Consider the following 19,282-nt stretch of genomic DNA (forward strand, 5'->3'; position numbering starts at 1 on the left):
GGCTCCCTGACGGCGAGGAGGGAGGAAGGTAATGTTGGCTGCTATGGGACTCTTTCGAGGTGATGAGATTATTGTGTAAGGTTTGGGCTGGTGTTTGTGGGCCAAGTTGGATGAAGATCCGGCGCCATTTTGCCTACCCCCATGTTTCGGCTATGTGAAATAGTCCGTTAGCCGTTGTGGTTTGGATGACCCTTTTCTTTTGCTGGTCATGGCCTCCAGAGGTGCCCGGGTCAGATCGGCAGCTGGGATGGTCGATATGGAGTGTTTTTTTGTGCCGTTTTTAGCCGTTGTATCCCCGGAGCTCCGGAGTTATGCTGTCATTCATCTCTGATGCAGGCCATGCCCCCCCAGCAACAAGTTTTATCCCCCACCCAAATCTCTTCTCTCAGTACAAGTCCAACCCCCCAAATCCCCCCTTCCAGGCAAAATCTTTGTCGCTCACCCAAAACTCTCCTCCCAGCACAAATCCATTCTCCCCTAAGTACCCCCAACCAGCACATATCCGTTCCTTAACCGAATCACCCATCCCAGCACAAATCCTTATCCTCTAACAAAATCCCCCTCCAAGCACATATTTTTACCCCACAAAATCCCCACTTCCAGGAAAATCCTCTCCCCCAAATTCCACCTCTTTGTACTTCCCCCAAATCCCTCTCAACACAAATCCTTCCCCATATCCCCCCTCCCAGCACAAATCCTCCCCATATCCCCTCCCAGCACCAAATCCCTCCTACCAGCACAAAACCTCACCTCAAACCCCCCCACCACAAACCCTCTCCCCAAAAAGCACAAATCCTCACCATAAAATCCCCCTCTTACCACAAATCCTCTCCCCGACCCAAATCCCCCCTCCCAGCACAAACCCTCTCCAACACCCAAATCCCCCCTCCCAGCACAAACCCTCTCCAACACCCAAATCCCCCCTCCCAGCACAAACCCTCTCCAACACCCAAATCCCTCCTTCCAGCACAAACCCTCTCCAACACCCAAATCCCCCCTCCCAGCACAAATCTTCTCCAACACCCAAACCCATCCTCCCAGCACAAATCTTCTCCAACACCCAAGTCCCCCCTCCCAGCACAAACCCTCTCCAACACTCAAAACCCACCTCCCAGCACAAATCTTTAACCCCCACCTAAATTTCTTCTGCAGTAAAAATCCCCATCCCAATGTCCATATTTCCTTCCCAGATCTAATTCCCACTCTGCATCCACCCTTCTAGCACAAATACCCCCCCCCCCCAAAGGCCACCCCAACACAAATAGCCCCCCATATTTCCCTTCCCAACACAAATATATATATTTTTTATTATTCACTATTAGTTTATTAGTCCCTTTTGCTTTTATATGTCACTATTTTATAGATGTTTTTAGTACTGCTTTCCGTAAGTGTTTACACTGAATGCAAGGTTTATGTATTTTGTTTAAATTGTATACTCTAAAAATGAATAATGGTGTAATTTTATTGTAATGACGGTATTAGGAATATTCTTTCTTATAAAAAAAAAAGTGATTTGGTGCAGCACATCAGTAACATTATAAAATAGAGTCTGTGATAAATAACAGTCTCATTACTTCCGGCTGACGTACAACTTCTCCTGCTTCTCACATTTCTTCGGATTAAAAAACATGTAATTCCATATGCATCACTTCTACCATGTGAAATATCTGGTGATCCCGCCAGTCCCCTTGGTTTCCTGTTTCAAACCGACCACCCGGAGGAGGGGGGAGTTTGCTTCTTTGCATTCTACTTAGGAGCACAACTTGTCTTTATTCCAGTAAAGCACAGTGTGTGCCGTGCTCTTTGTCTCCCCCTACAGTGCAGTACATGGCAGGAAGAGGTAAGGTAAAGGACTGAAGATTTTTATAAGACTATCTATCTACTGTATGTGTGTTTATATGTGTGTGTGTGTGTGTGCATGTATGTGTGTCCATGCATGTGTCCATGTATGTATGTATATGTATGCATGTCTATGTGCATGTATGTATATGTGCATGTGTGTGTACATGTGCATATGTATGTATGTGTATGTGCATGTGTTTATATCAGTGGCGGTGCGCCCACAAGGGCACACGGCGCTGCCCCCTCTCTCCAGCCACCCCCCTCTATGACTAATAGATATATTCATGCTTTGCATGAATCTATCCATGGCTGCCTCTGCCACCTCCTATTTAGGAGCCCGGTCCCTTTTTGGGCACCGGGTCCCTGAATTACTGCGGCAGGGGGGTATTTTTGAAGCACCTAATTAGCGCCATAGACTCTAATAGGCTGTAAAATAGCTGAACTGCGAGCGCCATGCTTGGCACTCACAGACCACCCAGGTGTGTTAGAAAAGCAAATGAATATTCGCTTTCCTAACACTGAACCGCCTCTCTGCCAATTAGGTGCTTGGGTCTGTTACCTGTCACCTGATTAAGTAAGTGCCAGGCAGACTGCGAGCGGGCGAGTGGGGTCACAGTGGCAGCATTCAATGGCACAGTTGCAGCATTTGAAGGCACACTGACAGCATTTGATGGCACAGTGGCTGCGTTTGATGGGCACAATGGCAGCGTTTGATGGGCACAGTGGCTGCCTTTAATGGGCACAGTCGCTGTGTTTGATGGGCACAGTGGCTGTGTTTGATGGCACAGTGGCAGAGTTTGATGAGATCAGTGGCTGCGTTTGATGGCACATTGGCTGCATTTGATGGGCACAGTGGCTGCATTTGATGGGCACAGTGGCTGCATTTGATGGGCACAGTGGCTGCGTTTGATGGGCACAGTGAGGCTGCAATTTATGTTATTTTTCAGAATTTTTCAGTTTGTTTGCGCCCCCCAACATTTTTTATCACCAGCCGCCATTGGTTAATATGTGTGTGGGTGTGTGTATATATACAATATATGTGTGTGTATTATGTGTATTATGGGTGTGTGTGTGTGTTTACATGTATGTATGCACATTTTATGTATGCGCTTTTAATCTGTCAGATTCAGGCTCAGAATACGATCCTGTAGACAGCAGCGGCACCCTGACAGATAGCTCTGATGACGGAGTTGTGGTCCCTGCCAAGGTCAGGCGTACCCGACCCCATTCTTCTGCTGTTGTTAAGGTGCAAGAACCGCAGGTCCCTTGTATGGAGCAGAGAAGTACTAGAGCCGCTCATCCTTCTGGTGAACTGGCAAGCACCAGCGGTCGTACATCACCTGGTCGTACATCCAGCACTGCAGTATCACATGGTGATGTGGTGAACCACGTAAGCGCAGTTCAAGCTGGTGAGGTTGCTAGCACAAGTAATGTCCCACAGCCACCAAGAAGAAGACAAACACAGGCCCTTCGAGCCCATAGTGCCCTTCCTGCTGAATTGCCAATCTGAATTGAGAGTCCACCACTTCTGCAGCACCCATAATTCCCCCATTCACTGGCCAACCTGGAATTCAGGTGGAAACAGTTGATTTTATGTCACTTTATTTTTATTCTCTGTTTTTCACAGAAGATCTCTATAGATCTGTAGTGGACCAATTTGTATGTTGGTCAATTCATCGCCGCTAATCCCCATTTGACCCTTGCCAGAGAATGAAAATCAATTACGGTTTCCGAATTTGAGACCTTTCTGGCCCTTTCCCTCCTCATGGGCATAACTAAAAGGAGTGAGTTGCAGTTATATTGGTCCACTGACCCAATTCACCATATTCCCGTATTCTCTGCCTCCATGACCAGGGCTAGATACTAGCAGATGTTGCGGTTCATGCACTTTAATGATAATGAACTCTGTAGTCCACGGGGTGACCCTGGATACGATCGGCTCTACAAAATTTGGCCCCTCATAAACCACTTCAACCAACGGTTTAAAGCCTTGTTTACTCCCAATCAAGTTGTCTGCATTGATGAGTCCCTAATTAAGTGTTCTGGCCACTTGTCTTTCAAAAAGTATCTTCCCAGCAAGCGTACCAAAAATGGGGTCAAGATGTATAAGCTCTGTGACAGGGCCACAGGCTATACATGTAGTTTTATCGTTTACGAGGGAAGAGATAGTCACATAGAGCCGGAGAACTGCCCAGATTACATAGGGAGCGCTGGCAAGATTGTGTGGGACTTAGTGTCATCCTTATTCAGAAAGGGGTACCATTTGTATGTGGACAATTATTACACAAGCGTGCCACTGTTTAGTTGCTTGTTTAATCATGGAATTCTTATATGTGGCACAGTGCGATCTAATCGCCGGCAGGGGCGTAACTATAGGGGGTGCAGCAGTTGCGACCGCAACCGGGCCCTGTGATGCAGGGGGCCCATGCAGCCCCCTTTACATATGGCCGGTAGCAGCATGGGCAGCTAGGGGTACCAGTGCACCATGCACACGGGTGGCTGGAAGCGGAGGGTGACTAGCAGAGCTCCATGCTCTACTATCGCACTGGCTGCTCTTTAGTTGTGCATTCCCCGCATGACCTGTGTCCTCAGAGTACCCCTCTCCTGCTCCATCCATTGCCGCTCAGTCCGATGTCTGTTCTCCTCAACCAGTGGTGGAACTACAGGGCTCACAAAGGTCATACCTGTGACCACGCCCTGGAGTTCCAACGCCGGACTCGGAGGGAAGGGCCCTGGCTGGGGTTCAGGGGGGCCCTTCATGGTTTCTTGCATCTGGGCACTGAAGGTTCTAGTTACGCCACTGATCGCCGGGGCTTACCCCAGTGGCTTGTAGATTCCCATCTTAGACTAGGGAGAGAGCCTGTTTGAAGTGTAATAATTTGCTTGCTATGAAGTGGAGGGATAATAAGAAAGTTTTTGTTCTGTCCTCCCTTCACGGTCCAAATTCCTGCAGTGACTGGTGTTGTGGAGAAACCCCTCTGTGTCCACGAATATAACCTTAATATGGGAGGGGTGGACCTCAATGACCAGTTGATAGCACCGTACCTAATTGCCGTAAGGTCAGACGCTGGTATAAAAAAGTGTCTGTATATTTAGTCAAATTGCCTCTGCTGAATGTTTATGTGCTATACAAAGCTTCAGGACAAACTGGATCCTTCCTTAAATTCCAGGAAGAGATCATCACAGCCCTTCTGTTTCCAGACGGTGCTGTGGCCCAACTTCCCAATCCAAATGCAGTAAGCCGGCTGCATGAGAGGCATTTTCCTTATGTCCTCCCTGGTTTCCCTACCCAACGAGCCCCCCAAAGAAGATGTCGTATCTGTAGAAAGCGTGGATATAGACAGGACACCCGTTATTATTGTCCCTGCTGTCCTGACAATCCTGGTCTTTGCATTGGTGAATGTTTTGAACGCTACCACACACTAGTGGAGTATTATCATAGGGTACAGAACTGTACAGGCTAGGACACACATTCACAGGGTCTCCAAAGATGCCATCGCATTTTGGGAGACCCGAACCTGGAACCGAACCCTTACAACCGTTACAAAAAAAGTGTAATAAATAAATAAATAAGTGAAAAAAACCCATATATATATATATTGTGAGGGGTTAGCTCGGTAGCGGGTGTGTGTGACCCCCTGGGTGGGTTCACAACACAAAGTCAGGCACAGCAGACAGCGGTGTAGGTTAAAAAAAAACAAAAGATCCGGTTTATTTCTGCTACATGCAGTGATACATAAACAGCCAAACAAAATAAAACAAGAAAATAAATCCTGGTCAGCTTGACCTCTAACTACACACGTAGACTCCCTGTCTAACAACTGGGTGCAGCCATTGTAGGGGTTTGCCACACAGGCGTTAACTCACCGCACAGAACAGATCTCAGACTCCCCAGTCTATACACACAAAACTGGTTCCAGGATGGAGCATCTCCCTATGCATGCTGGGGTTTTTTGTAGAGGTCTTAATGAGCCCACTTACTACAGCTGGGCTCATTAACTCTTCACCTCTAATTGTAAAAGTCTGCATACAGCCTGAAACTAGGACACACATATTTCCCATCCTGAATACAACCAGGTGATTTTACCTGCGTGCTGCCACAATATATATATATATATATATATATATATATATATATAGAAAGGCCAGTATGGTGGCCTGGAATTATGGGAGGAGCCCGGTGGGGTATATAACTAGCCCGTTCGCCTGCCTTCCTCGTCGGTTCCGGTGCGCGATATCTGATACGTCAGAAATCAAGGGCCGACTGTTGGAGACCAAGCGTAGCGAGTTGTGTTCGTGAGTTCCCGTGTTTGTCTTGATCGTGTCCGTGTTGTCTATCGTCTTGTCGTCGTTGGCGTTTGTGTGTTTTCCGTCCGAGTGTCGCATACTCAAAGAAATTGCCGTTGTCGTACATCACGTCTGGGCCGGCTGTCGCAGGTAGGGCTTCGGCACCCAGTTTTCATTTTCATGTGTTACAATGTCACTTAAACACGATATCCTGAACTCACGAACCTCTCACTTTTCATTTCACGAACGTCTTGAACTGTGTCACTCGTACTCGTTACCTCATGTCACTACTCCTTTTTTTTTTGCGAAAGAAAGTTGTTATTTCCTTTCGAAGACGCGTCGGTCGTGCCACATCGGGCACTTCATTTCGTAGGCACGTCATTTCGAGCCGAACGGCTCCCCAATCATTTCTTAAATATTCGAATCGGTCGAATCACTTCGATACCACAGCCGACTGCTCGTTACGTCAAATCTAGCAGTGCGCAACATTTCAAATGTCGGGCCTTTCAAGCGGTAAACCGGTCCGACCGTTCCAAATGCAATTCATTTCATATGTTTGAGTCATTTCTATCATTTCATTCCGTTCGAATTATTTCGGTCATTTCATGTCACTTCGTATCATTTCAATCTTTTATGTCAGATCAAATCATTTCAATCAATTTTCTAATCATTTCATTTCTGTCACACGCGCTCCGGTGCGAATCCGGTCGCATCCCCGATGCACCGATTCGCTTCAGTTTTCGGCCTCATTTCTGTACATGCTCCAGAGACTGAGTCACTCACAGGTTCAGGCACAGTCCCTGATTCTAGTCTTTGTCATGGCATACCATTTCTGTCACTTATTACGCTCCGATTCGAATCCCGTCGCATTCATTGATGCACCGATTCGTTCCGGTGTGCCCAGCTGTTACGCCTCATTTCAGTACGTGCTCCAGAGACGGATTCTTTGTTGTAACCATCTGTCCAGTCGTTGATTCTTGTCTCTGTCATGGTATATCATTTCTGTCACTTATCAGGCTCCGATTCGAATCCTGTTGCATTTATTGATGCACCGATTTGTTCCGGTGTGCCCAGCTGTCACGCCTCATTTCAGTACATGCTCCAAAGACAGGATTCGTTTTGTTTCATTCATGGGCACATCCTCTGATTCTTGTCTTTGTCATGGGTATCATTTCATCTCACCTATCACGCTCCGGTACGAATAGTCACATCCGTGTACCAAATTCGTCTTGGCGTGCCCTAGGACACACCTCATTTCAGTACATGCTCCAGAATCCGTTTCGTGCTCGGTCGCAAGATTGTGGCATGGTGATCTGGACATCTGTCATGGCGGATTCACTCATTTCACTGTCATACCGCGTCCCGGTTTGAGTCCAGTTGATTCTTCAAACTTCGGATTCCTACCGGGGGCTTGGTTCATCGACCACATTTCACTATAAGTTGCTTCTAAGTTTCATACCTGCTGAAAAAAAAAAAAAAAGGAAAGAAAAGGAAGCTACATTTCATTTTTGTTGTTTGTTTTATTTCTTTTATTTTGTTTCATTTCATTTCTAAAATCTCACCTCCATGAAGTCACTATTTTGGCTAGCATTTCTGTTCAGGTATAGAACTCTCAAACTTCACCTTCATCTCCTCAGGTCAGTTGAGTTTTCAGTAGGTCCACCCTGCACCTGGTGGGACGGTGCCTCCTTAGGTTCCGCATAGGAGAAAACCCGAACCCAAGGACTAATAGGCTCGCCAGGTCTGGATTACACCACCATGTCTCGGGCTGGCAGCGAGGACCTCACTGCCCCATTATCTCCGTCTCTCGTCTCAGAGAGTGGCAGCCAACGTTCTCCCAGAGCATGGACTATTCCTAAGCTGACAGCTGAGCTTAGGCGCAGAGGCGTACCCTTTCCGGCAACAGCCAGAAAGGCCGAGCTTTTCAGGCTCCTCTTTACTCCCCCAGCAGCGGCTGAGGCTAGTACCCAGCAGGCCTCACTGGGCTCTATTGCTTCTGCTATTTCACAGCTCCATACCTTGGTGTCTTCCCTGACGACCTCAATGTCAGAAGTCCAGAATCGGGTGGCCCTCCTCCAGTACCAGCATCCCAGGCAGTGACTAGCCCTCTCGCAGGTACCACCGGGTGTACATCAGTAGTGTACCCTTCTCATCTGGTATCAGCTAGCATCAGGAAGGACATCCTAGAGGGCAAGGATGTCAATCTGGCTTCGCTTCTCATTTCTATTCATGAACTGGCAGAAAACAAGGCTTATACATGGGGGGACGTGTCGGTGGTCCTCAAGACCAAAGACCCCAGGCTGGACAGGAAGCTTTCTGTCACCGAATTTACATTAGCCTTCGGCATGATGAGGGACATCATCTGCTCAGTCTCCCCTGGCAGGAGGGAGGAGCTGGATCGCTACCTCCATGTGGTAGTAGATTTAGGTTATAAATATGGCGGTTTTTCATTTTACGACTACCACCGCTCCTTCTCCGCTAAGGCGGCCGCCAGGCTCTCCCAGTTCCAGACACCTACTGATTGGAGCGTCATGAATACAGAGCTATTCTGCCGCCACTTCGCGGGGCTACGGTCCCCTCTTTGTGCGATTTGCCAATCGGCTACTCACACCGCGACTTGGTGCGCTAGCTCAGTGGCAGCCCCGCCCTCAGACGGCCCTTCTACCTCAGGCGCCGCTCAGGGCCCACAGGCGCCGGCACGCCTGCCGCAGACGGATAAGTTTGGGCGCCCGGTCAAGACCATGGGGGGTGCAGCAATCTGCAACAATTATAATAGCGGCTCATGCAATTTCAGTCAGTGCAGGCTGCTCCACGTATGCACGCAGTGTCATAGGGCTCATCCCAGGATTATGTGTGAGGTCAAACAGATCAAGAAATCTTGACTAAGCCGGGTCAACGTCTCGTGGCTCAGCGTCTACCTTACCGATCATCCTACCCCCTCACTATCTGTCTACCTTGTTCAGGGCTTCACTCAGGGCTTTCATACTGGACTTATTTCTCTCCCTCACCTCACGCACGAATGCCAGAACCTGCGGTCAGCAGCTATGGATGAACGAGCCATTGACCAACTACTACAGTCAGATTTGGACCGAGACTTTGTCATAGGCCCTTTCACACAGCCCCCATTTAACACCTGGAGAGTCAGCCCTATTGGGCTTGTCAAGGGCAAGTTCTCTAATAAACTCAGATTGGTTTACGATTTGTCAGCGCCTCATTCCTCTTCCGCCCCCAGTCTTAATTCCCTCATCCCCTCTGAGGAGTTCTCCCTCAAGTATACATCGGTAGACACGGCCATCCAGGCCATTCTCAAAACAGCCACAGGAACCTGGCTCTCCAAGGCCGACATCTCGGACGCCTTCAAGCTCCTTCCCATCCACCCATCTCTCTGGTGCTAGCATGGCATCAAGTGGAAGGAGCGGTACTATTTTGCCACCAAACTAACGTTCGGGTCCAAGAGCAGCCCCTGGCTCTTCGATACTTTCGCTCAGACTCTCACGTGGATCCTGCTGCACGTAGCCCAGTGTCGGGGAGTCATACACTATTTGGATGACTTCCTGCTGATCGAGCCACCCGACTCACCTCCAAGAGATCTGGATAAGTTGAGGGCGGTTTTCAGTAACCTCAACGTCCCCATTGCCGAGCACAAGGTGGATGGTCCAACGCAGACCATCACCTTTCTCGGGGTCAGCCTAGACACCAACACCATGCAGGCCAGCCTCCCCCTGGACAAACTGGCCCGCATCAGGACAGTCCTGAGGGATTTCACCCGTGCCAGAACTTGCACCAAAAGACAGCTACAGTCTCTACTCGGCATGCTGAATTTCGGCATGCGCATCATCCCTCAGGGTCGCGCATTCGTCTCACGCCTATTAGTCTTCCTGTCCCTCTCACAGGACCCGGAGCAAGTCCTCAGCCTGGATCCCGCGGCGATAGCAGACCTTGCTATGTGGGAGGAGTTCCTATCCTCTTGGAATGGCGTGTCCCTGTTCATTCCCTCTGTGTCTTCCCTTTCACCCCAGGTGGTGACCGACGCAGCGGCCTCCACAGGCTTTGCGGCTATTTTTGGCCATCTGTGGCTCGCAGCTCCCTGGCCTCCCCAGATACTGGCTATTCCTGGCTTTGCTGAGACGTCCTCCCTCTTCGAGTTGTATCCCATCGTAGCTGCAGCTCACACATGGGGCCGCAGTTGGTCGGGGCAAACGGTGACCTTTTCTACAGACAATCTAGCCACTGCGGAAATCATTAATAAAGGCAGATCCAACTCTCTAGCAATTATGTCCTTCCTTCGTCGACTGGTCCAGCTTTCTTTATCATTTCAGTTCAACATCCATTGTTCCTTCATCCCCGGTAAATTCAATCAGGCAGCGGACGCCCTCTCCCGCTTTAACTTTGTCTCTTTTTTGATCAGGTACCCGGAGCCGGACCAACATCAGCAGCTATCCCGGACTGGTCTCAGCTGACCCTGGATTAGCACCACACCTCCTAGCGGCGACCCAACTCATCGAGCACTCCCTCTCATGCAATACCCTCAAGGCCTATCAATCGGCCTGGAGGGCCTTTAACCGCTTCTTGACGTGTCACAGCACAGAGACGTCCCGAGTCAAGCAAGTCCTAGCCTTCCTTTCCCACTGCCACTCGGGGTTGGCGTTATCCTTTAATACGATCCGGCTATATCTGGCCGGTGTACAACATTTCTCGTCCCTCCAGGACCCTACCGAACCTTCCTTATTTTCTTATCACGCCGTACGGGCTCTTTTGCGCGGCATCCAGAAGCGTCAGCCAGTGGCCCGCACCAAACGGCTGCCTATTACAGGAGATGTTTTTAGAGATATGTCAGACATTCTGGCCACTTCACCTTTTGGTCTCCGCATAAGCATCGTCTTGCAAGCAGCCATACACCTGGCCTTCTACGGCTTCTTACGGCCAGGCGAGTTTACTTGTAATGGCCCCTCAGCACGCATGCTGTGCAAGCACCACCTGGTCCGATACGAAGATCACTATATCCTACACTTAGCAGTCTCCAAGACGCAGCAGCTTGGCTCAGGTATTGACATACATTTCTATAAGACCAACAACCGCTGGTGCCCGGTCGCCATTCTCACCCGCTTGTTAAACCTTCTGGCCGGTCAACCAGGGTCTGGCCCGCTTCTGCCATTCCACACTAAACCACTGAACGCTGCCCAGTTTATGGAACATGTCAGGATACTTCTGGGCATCCTTCACCTCAATCCTGCTCACTACTCTGGACATTCTTTTCGTATCGGAGCAGCTTCAACCGCCTCCCGCCAAGGGGTCCCGGACCATGTTATCAAGAAGTTGGGCAGATGGAAGTCCACCTGTTTCGCCCGTTACATACCCAACCCGCAAGTGGAGATGGCCCAGGCCTTTGTTAAACTCACCCAGTCTCAATCTTGAAACAAATAAAAATACAACCCCTACCTGAATGTTTTTGCCCCCTTATTTTGGTATACCGTACGTTAGACCAGGGCACACTTTCAGGTCCATTTCTAGGAAGGGAGTTTATGTTAACCTTGTTTGTCATCCTTATACGTATCGGTCAGAGGGCTCTACACCATAAATAGAAAGGCCAGTATGGTGGCCTGGAATTATGGGAGGAGCCCGGTGGGGTATATAACTAGCCCGTTCGCCTGCCTTCCTCGTCGGTTCCGGTGCGCGATACCCACCCACCCATCCCCTTTTTAGGGCATTTCTCAGGCATTATACTCCTCATGAGAGTACTCATTTCACTCCATTTCATATTTATCTCATTTATACCCATTTCTCTATCTAGGGTATGCCCCCTTATTTTGGTATACCGTACGTTAGACCAGGGCACACTTTCAGGTCCATTTCTAGGAAGGGAGTTTATGTTAACCTTGTTTGTCATCCTTATACGTATCGGTCAGAGGGCTCTACACCATAAATATATATATATATATATATATATATATATATATATATATATATATATATATATATATAAAGTAAAAAAACAAAAAAATAGTTGTCGTTTTATTGTTCTCTCTCTCTCTCTCTATTTTTTCTCTATTGTTGTTCTCCTTTATTCTGTATTCTACAATGCAATGTTTTATTGTTATTATGTTTTATCATGTTTGCTTTTCAGGTATTTAATTCTTTCATAATTTAGTGTTTACTGTATTTTATTGTTAACCATTTTTTTGTTTTTCGGTACGTCATTTAGCTGCAGCACGTGTTTATTTATCTTGACAGCAACAGTGTTTGCTCCTACAATATGTAAAGCCAAGACTCCAGCGCTGTAGGAGGTGATTTCACCACCGCAGTTAAAAAAAAAAGAGCATATATGCCGAAGCATGGGGGCAGGAGTGGAGGAGCGATTTGCACCTAACATTAGGGGTGGATTGCTCCCATGCTTCGGCGTATATTTTTTAGGCACAAATTGCGTTAAAAATCATTTTATTTTTATTGTATTTGCTTTGCAGTTACTTTGTTTTATTGTTAACCATCATTTACTTAGCGGGAAAATTATATATTTTCATGTAAACAAAAAGTGTCAGAAAGAGCTTTGTCTTCAAATGGTTAGAAGAGTGGGTGATGTGTGACATAAGCTTCTAAATGTTGTGCATAAAATTACATTTTAACCCCCCCAATGACTCATTTTTGGAAAGTAGACACCACAAGCTATAAACTGATAGGAATGTTGAGTCCATGGAATATTTTATTTTTTTTATTTATTTTGTTACAATTTTCGGGAAAATTACACTTTCTTTTTTTTTGCACAAAGTTGTCAATAAATGATCTATTTCTCAAACATGTCATGGGCATATGTGGAATGACACCCCAAAACACATTCTGCTGCTTCTCCTGAGTACGGGGATACCACATGTGTGAGACTTTTTTGGAGCCTAGCCGCATACAGGACCCCGAAATCCAATCACCACCTTCAGGCTTTCTAAGGGAGTAAAATGGTGATTTCACTTCCTCACTACCTATCACAGTTTTGGAGGCCCTGAAATGCCAAGATGGCACAACCCCCCCAAAATGACCCCATTTTGGAAAGGAGACACGTCAAGCTTTTTGGTGAGAGGCATGTTGAGTCCACGGAATATTTGATATTTTTCACAAGTTTCGGAAAAATTACATTTTTTTTTATTTTTTACACAAAGTTGTCACAAAATGATATATTGTTCAAACATGCCATGGTTATATGTGGAATTACACCCAAAAACACATTCTGCTGCTTCTCCTGAGTACGGAGATACCACATGTGTGAGACTTTTTTGGAGCCTAGCTGCATACAGGACCCCAAATCCAATCACCACCTATGTGGCGAAAAATGGTGATTTCACTTCCTCACTACCTATCACAGTTTCGGAGGCCCTGAAATGTCAAGATAGCACAACCCCCCCCCCCCCCCCCCCCCCAAATGACCCCATTTTGGAAAGAAGACACTTCAAGCTTTTTGTTGAGAGGCATTTTGAGTCCATGAAATATTTGATATTTTTCCACAGGTTTTGGAAAAAATTACAATTTTTTTTTCTTTTTTACACAAAGTTGTCACAAAATGATATATTGTTCAAACATGCCATGGTTATATGTGGAATTACACCCAAAAACACATTCTGCTGCTTCTCCTGAGTACGAGGATACCTCATGTGTGAGACTTTTTGGGAGCCTAGTTGCGTACAGGATCTGAAAAAACCAATCACCGCTTTCAGGATTTCTAAAGGCGTAAAATTCAGATTTTACTCCTCACTACCTATGACAGTTAGGTGCTGAAATGTCCAGATAGCACAACCCCCCCCCCCCAAAAAAAAAATTGACCACATTTTGGAAAGTAGACACCCCAAGGTATTTGCTAAGAGGCATGGTGAGTATTTTGCAGATCTCATTTATGTTTGAAAATGAAGAAAGAAAAGAAAATTTTATTTTTTCAATTTTTAAAACTTTGTGACAAAAAAAAAAAATCTACAAAATACTCAATATTCCTCTCAGCAGATAGCTTGGGGTGTCTACTTTCCAAAATTGGGTAATTTGGGGGTGGAAGTTGTGCTATCTGGGCATTTCATGGCCTCCGAAACTGTGGTAGGCAGTGAGGAGTGAAATAAAAAATGTACGCCCTTAGAAAGCCTGAAGGTGGTGATTGGTTTTTGGGGTCCTGCACACGGCTAGGCTCCCAAAAAATCTCACACATGTGGTATCCCCGTACTCAGGAGAAGCAGAATGTATTTTGGGGTGTAATTTCACATATGCCCATGGCATGTTTTAGCAATATATAATTTAGTGAAAATTTTGTGCAAAAAAATTTAATTTTCCCGCAACTTGTAAAAAAATATTCCAGGGACTCAATATGCCTCTCAGAAAATAGCTTGGGGTGTCTAATTTCCAAAATGGGGTCATTTGGGGTGGTTTTATGCTATCTTGGCATTTTATGGCCTTCAAAACTGTGATAGGTAGTGAGGAGTGAAATCACAAATTTACACCCTTAGAAATCCTAAAGGCAGTGATTGGTTTTTGGAGTCCTGTACGCGGCTAGGCTCCCAAAAAGTCCCACACATGAGGTATCCCCGTACGCAGGAGAAGCAGCAGAATGTGTTTTGGGGTTTAATTCCACATATAACCATGGCATGTGTGAACAATATATCATTTAGTGGCAACTTTGTGTAATTTTTTTGTCATTATTCAATATCTTGTGACAAAAAAATTAAATAATCAATGGGTTCAACATGCCTCTCAGCAATTTCCTTGGGGTGTCTACTTTCCAAAATGGGGTCATTTGGGGGGAGGGTTGTACTGCCCTGCTATTTTATCACCTCAAGAAATGTGATAGGCAGTCATACATAAAACCTGCGTAAATTCCAGAAAATGTACCCTAGTTTGTAGACGCTATAACTTTTGTGCAAACCAATAAATATACGATTATTGGCATTTTTTTTTCTTTTTTTATCAAAGACATGTGGCTGAATACATTTTGGCCTAAATGTACGACTAAAATTGAGTTTATTAAAAAAAAAATATTAACAAAAAGTAGAACATATCATTTTCTTTTCAAAATTTTTGGTCTTTTTCCATTTATATTGCAAAAAATAAAAATTGTGGAGGCAATAAAATACCATCAAAAGAAAGCTCTATTTGTAGGAAAAAAAGGACGCAAATTTTGTTTGGGTAGAACATTGCATGACCGCACAATTACCAGATAAAGCAGCGCAGTGCCAAATTTTTAAAAGTGCTCCGGTCATTGAGCGGCCAAATCCTCCGGGGCTGAAGTGGTTAATGTCGGCAATTGTTTGTTTATATTCTGCAGTCAGTGTCCAGCTGGCAGCAGATGAGTTCTGGTTGTAAAGGATGCCGTGGCCAGCTTGCCAGCCCGTTACTTAACAACCATCTATTCTTTACACAGAATTCAGGTCAGGCGATCAATTTTCGACCAATTTGAATAGTAATCGTTCCAAAAATTTGGAATTTGTGTGAAAATTTATATATTAAACGAAACAAATTCCAAAAGCGAATAACATAACAAAACTAGTAACGTAACATTTTTCTGCTCTGCACTTGCTTAGACCTTATTATCACTTCCCCGTTACTCAGAACTGGAGCCAACGTGGCAGTAGGTCTCAGCTGCAGGAACATTGCTGCCAATTGGTTGATCCTGCCTTATGTCACTCCCCTCTATGCTCCCATTGGTCTCCTCCCCAACCTCACCGTTCATTAATTGCTGTGCATCCTCATGGAGCAAGTGACTGACACTGTGCTGAAATATCTCAGATGACTTCTCCATGCCAATTGGTGGGGCAATGACAGGAGTATCTGTGGACGAGGAGGAAGAACAGGGAGCTTTAGCAGCTACTGATGACTTCAATCTATTCTGTTCCTGGAAGACAGAGGAGGAGGAGGATGAAGACTTGATTAGACTCCACGGTCTTCTCTTCAGCTCTGGGTGTATAACAGGCTTGCTGCCAGAAAAATATGCCCCACCCCTAGGTGCTGCACCCCGATGTGGTCTGTGGGTACAAATGCTGGAAGAAAAGTATGTCATGGTGGCCCTCAAGGGGTTAAATGGATGTTTATAAGTGTAAATGTACACAGTCATGGGGCGTGTCCTAATCTGACATCGAAAGGTTTCTAAGTCAACAGAGAGCTGAGCTCAGCCTCACCCTGTGTAGGAGGACGTCACCCCTCCCCCATCCACATTCCTCTCCGGTGTCAGAGACTTTCAGTTTAGTTTCACTTCTGCTGTCAGCGATGGCGTCTGGTGATCTGAGAGCTGAGTTGGAATGTTCCGTCTGTCTGAACATTTATACCGATCCTGTAATGCTGAGATGTGGTCACAACTTCTGCCGGGTCTGTATTGATGGTGTAGTGGAAACACAGAGGGGGTCTGGAGGATATTCCTGTCCTGAATGCAGAGAGAAGTTTCCGGATCGCCCTGCCCTGCAGAAGAACATGAAACTACGTAACATAGCAGAGACTTTCCTGTCTCCTCAGCAAAATCAGGAGGAGTCCGTCGTCTTCTGTACTTACTGTGTGGACTCTCCTGTACCTGCTGTTAGATCCTGTCTGCTCTGTGAGGTTTCTCTGTGTGATAAACACCTGAGAGTCCACAAAAAGTCCCCAGAACACGTCTTATGTGACCCCACCTTTTCCATGGAGAGCAGGAAATGCTCCGTCCATAAGGAGGTTTTGAAGTACTTTTGCACCAAAGATAATGCCTGTATCTGTGTGTCCTGCAGTTTGGCTGGAGAACATCGGGGACACCAGGTGGAGACACTGGATGAGGCTTCAGAAGAAGAAGAAGACACTGAGGAATGTTCTGCAGAAACTTCTGACAAAGAGAGAGGAGACGGAGGAAAGAGTCCAGAGTCTGCAGGAACACCGGAGGAAAGTAGAAGAAGAAGCCGCCGATGACACCAAGAGAGTCACTGCCCTGTTTAGAGACCTCAGGTAGACATGTGCACTGACAAAAAATTCATTTGTTTTCTTTTCATTCTTTTTTTGCTTTTTTTGGATATTCGGAAATTAGAAAATTCTGATTTTAAAATTTTTGCATTTTCAACTTACCGAATTTTGAATTTCAAATTTTCGAATATTCAAATTATCTAATTTCCAAATTTTCCAAATTCCGAATTTTCCAATTTTCGAATTTAGAATTTTCCAATTTCCAAATTTTTGGTATTCAAAAATGAGAAAATCCAAAAATTTGAAAATATGAAAAAAAGCAAAAAAAAGCTGTAAAATTTGAAATAATATATAATCATTAAATTATAGGTATTGGAATTTCTTTTCAAATTTGGCTGTCAGTGAATGTAACAAATAGTGATGGTCAAACTTCCGACGGGACGTTTTGCGAACGTGGACCGCGAATGCGGCCGATAGTTTGCGAACCGTTATGTTCACGGCGGGCCCTATTGACTTCAATGGGAGGCGAACTTTGCAAACCTACAGGTCAAATTTGCAGCCACAAAATAATTAATAGCTGTGCAAACATAGTCCCACCACATGGCCAATGACATAACACATGTATGAGGTGAATCTGGGATCGACAACTACAAGCATTCTTTTTTTATATGGGAAATTGTTGTGACAATTCAGGACTGTGGAGCGCATGAAGGCAATGGAGGAGAGGGAAGGTCAGGGTAGGCAAAGAAGAGGGTGCAGGAGATGATCACCAGCAGCGTGACATACAGCAATGACACCTGCACCGTGATAGAGAGCACTGACATCAGCACCATGATAGAGAGCACTGACATCAGCAGCATGACATAAAGCACTGACGCCAGCACCGTGATATACAGCCCTGACAGCAGCACCATGATAGAGAGCACTGACATCAGCAGCGTGACATACAGCAATGACACCTGCACCATGATAGAGTCATCTAACACCAGCACCGTGATAGAGAGCACTGACATCAGCAGCGTGACATAAAGCACTAACACCAGAACCAACATATACAGCACTGACAGCAGCACCATGATAGCGAGCACTGACATCAGCAGCGTGACATACAGCATTGACACCTGCACCGTGATAGAGTGATCTGACACCAGCACTGTGATAGAGAGCACTGACATCAGCAGCGTGACATAAAGCACTAACACCAGCACCGTGATATACAGCACTGACAGCAGCACCGTGATAGAGAGCACTGACATCAGCAGCGTGACATACAGCAATGACACCTGCACCATGATAGAGTCACCAGACACCAGCATCGTGATAGAGAGCACTGACATCAGCAGCGTGACATAAAGCACTAACACCAGCACCGTGATATACAGCACTGACAGCAGCACCGTGATAGAGAGCACTGACATCAGCAGCGTGACATACAGCAATGACACCTGCACCGTGATAGAGTGATCTGACACCAGCACCGTGATAGAGATCACTGACATCAGCAGCGTGACATAAAGCACTAACACCAGCACCGTGATATACAGCACTGACAGCAGCACCGTGATAGAGACCACTGACTTCAGCAGCGTGACATACAGAAATGACACCTGCACCGTGATAGAGTGATCTGACACCAGCACCGTGATATAGAGCACTGACATCAGCAGCGTGACATAAAGCACTAACACCAGCACCGTGATATACAGCACTGACAGCAGCACCATGATAGCGAGCACTGACATCAGCAGCGTGACATACAGCATTGACACCTGCACCGTGATAGAGTGATCTGACACCAGCACTGTGATAGAGAGCACTGACATCAGCAGCGTGACATAAAGCACTAACACCAGCACCGTGATATACAGCACTGACAGCAGCACCGTGATAGAGAGCACTGACATCAGCAGCGTGACATACAGCAATGACACCTGCACCATGATAGAGTCACCAGACACCAGCATCGTGATAGAGAGCACTGACATCAGCAGTGTGACATAAAGCACTAACACCAGCACCGTGATATACAGCACTGACAGCAGCACCGTGATAGAGAGCACTGACATCAGCAGCGTGACATACAGCAATGACACCTGCACCGTGATAGAGTGATCTGACACCAGCACCGTGATAGAGATCACTGACATCAGCAGCGTGACATAAAGCACTAACACCAGCACCGTGATATACAGCACTGACAGCAGCACCGTGATAGAGACCACTGACTTCAGCAGCGTGACATACAGAAATGACACCTGCACCGTGATAGAGTGATCTG

General features: G+C 46.3%; 1 pseudogene; it reads left to right on the forward strand.

Moving 5' to 3' along the window:
* Positions 1–16,205: 16,205 nt before the first annotated feature.
* LOC143964241 (E3 ubiquitin-protein ligase TRIM39-like) overlaps positions 16,206–19,282 on the forward strand; it is a 106,048-nt pseudogene continuing 102,971 nt past the window's right edge.

Source organism: Lithobates pipiens, unplaced genomic scaffold (assembly GCF_037356315.1).
Source record: "Lithobates pipiens isolate NorthernLeopardFrog02 unplaced genomic scaffold, aLitPip1_a1.2 Scaffold_8, whole genome shotgun sequence".
Lineage (NCBI taxonomy): Eukaryota > Metazoa > Chordata > Amphibia > Anura > Ranidae > Lithobates > Lithobates pipiens.